Source organism: Bison bison, unplaced genomic scaffold (assembly GCF_000754665.1).
Source record: "Bison bison bison isolate TAMUID 2011002044 unplaced genomic scaffold, Bison_UMD1.0 scf7180017864223, whole genome shotgun sequence".
NCBI lineage: Eukaryota > Metazoa > Chordata > Mammalia > Artiodactyla > Bovidae > Bison > Bison bison.
In genome coordinates this window covers 2,288,753-2,291,380 of record NW_011494795.1, presented here as the reverse complement: position 1 = coordinate 2,291,380, position 2,628 = coordinate 2,288,753, and positions in this window count along the sequence as shown.

Genomic DNA, 2,628 nt, shown 5'->3' with positions numbered 1-2,628 from the left:
CACTGCCCCCCTCTTCTGGACCCTCCTTTTCCCCGGGGGCGCCCCGCGGCCTCAGCAGGACCCCCAAAGGACCCTCAACTACGGCCCCAGGCAGGAGCCCCGCCCCGTTTCCCTCATGGCCACGCCCACGCCCCGGCCACGGCCTCGCCATTGGCTTCCCAGAGCTGAGGCCTCCCCGGATTGGTCCGTCTTCGCTAGGCCACGCCCCCTCCCGCACAAAGACAGCGGCCGGCTCAGCCCATCCCCACCGCAAGACCCCAAGGAATTTGGGGGGCTGGGTCCCCAGGCTCCGAGCCCAGCCTCACCCTGATCTCGGCGGCCCGCATGAGTCACACCCTAGGTGTTGTAATAATAACTGCGGTCGAGGTTGTTGTGAACCTCAGATGTGCAGACTTGGGGGTTCCACCTTGGGGAAAACCTGGGTCTCCTTACCCAGACCTCGCACCCCCTCAGCCCCCAAGCCTGGCTCCGTCCCCGCCTAGGAGCTTACCCTCTAAGCCCCGTCCTTCTGCTGTTTCGTCCCGTTGTGCTGGGGTGGGGATGGGTGGACTCAGTGATCACCGGTTACTTGATTATGAAGCGGATACGATTGAGGAAACTGAAGTTCAGAGAGGGTAGGTCACCTGCCTCAAGTCACACAGCAGTCAAGAGTAGCCAGGGAATAATAATGAGGTGTGGGAAGAGAGGGAGAAGCCTGTGGATGGTGTGATCATCTGTGCTTCCTCCCCACATACCTAAGACTCAGCAGTTAAGTCACCAGGAGGGTCTTCAGGATGAGACAAGGATGACCACAGCCAGGCAGGCAGCCTGCAGGCTGGAGGAGGCAGTTATATTTTATTTGCTTTTTAGGGTCAGAACACGAGCCATTTTAATGCAGCTCGGAAAAAATCTTTGGACACAACTTTCTTTTCTTTTCGTTGGCTGAGCCAACACAGCCTATGGGGGTCTTAGTTCCCCTCCCCTCTATGTGTCAAATCTGCGCCTTCTGCAGTGGGAGCACAGAGTCGGAACCACTGGACTGCCAGGGAAGTCCTAGAATTTTATTTTTTTATCAGTGATTTACTTGCTCCCAAGGAATAGCACCATCCAACTGATACATAAGGCAAGCCATAAATGCAAATCACATATGTAATTTTAGATTTTTTTGTCTGGAGAAGGGGATTTTAATAAGGAAACTTGGCAGTGGTGTCTAGAGAGCGTGTACAGGCTTTGTTCCCACCTCAAGGCAATGGCACCCCACTCCAGTACTCTTGCCTGGAAAATCCCATGAAGGAAGGAGCCTGGTAGGCTGCAGTTCATGGGGTCGCTAGGAGTCGGGCACGACTGAGCAACTTCACTTTCACTTTTCACTTTCACGCGTTGGAGAAGGAAATGGCAGCCCACTCCAGTGTTCTTGCCTGGAGAATCCCAGGGACAGTGGAGCCTGGTGGGCTGCCGTCTATGGGGTTGCACAGAGTCGGACACGACTGAAGTGACTTAGCAGCAGCAGCAGCTACCTCCCAGGCAAGTTTAATCTCCTTGAAACTTGCCTTATCTGTAAAATGGGATGATAAGCCCTGAGGATGAGAAGAAACCCTGCCCGGTGCCAGGCACATTCTCGGGGTTGGGTGTGCAGTATCTGCGGGACTGTGAAGAGTGAGGGGCCAGAGTCCACAGAACGCCAGTGGGAATCCTGGAGGAGCAGCTGCCTCGGCTCAAGAGTTCCGAGGGAGCAGCTGATGGGGCCTGTGGGTCTCAGGCTATGGGACTGCTGGAGCCAGGAGGGCAGGGTGGGGTGAGTGTCCAGGCTGCCCCAGGAAGGATGGGTGTGGGGGGACATTCAGGGCATGCCAGGCAGGGACAGACGTCATGGAGCCTCCCTGTGCCCAGCAGTGACCAGCAGAGGGTGTGGGTGGGCGTCAGGACCTCAGACTTCCTGAAAGCACCTTAAACTCTTTCAGAGCCGTAGGTACTCCTGTAGTTCTGGGCGAGGTGGGGCGGGTGGTGGGAACACTGGCCAGGACCCTTAGGTTCAGGCTGGACGCATGTGGCATATCTCCAGGGGAGGGGTCAGGGCTGTCCCTGTGTCCCCAGCCCATGGGTGGTCTTGTTCTCCTGGAGGACCCTCCTCCTGTTTTCTCTGCTTCCCTGGCTTGTCTCCAGGGCCTCTCCATGCTCTCTCCTGAACACAAAAATCCAAATCCCCTGGCACCTCCACGGTCAATGCAGGGCATAGTCACCACTCTGCCGCCCAGCTTCAGGCCCCCACTCCTGCACACCCCACATGGGAGCCGTGGAAGCCCACCGTGCTCTGCCACGGCCAGTGGCTTTAGGACTCATTTGTTCCAGAAGGGAAATGAAAGAAGGGCCAAAGGGGAGAGGAAGGAAGATGTCTTCTCTTTTTCTCGCTGTAACTGGAAAACTCCTAAGTGTGCACTTTTAAAAAATTATTTATTTATTTATTTATTATTGGCTGCTCTGGGTCTTCATTTCTGCCCAGGCTTTTCTCTTAGCTGGAGCGAGCGGGGGCTACTCGCTAGCTGTGGTGTGTGGGCTGCTCCCTGTGGGGGCTTCTCTTGTTGCCAAGCTTGGGCTCTAGGGCGCACGGGCTTCAGCAGTTGCGGCACATGGGCTCAGTAGGTGTGGCTC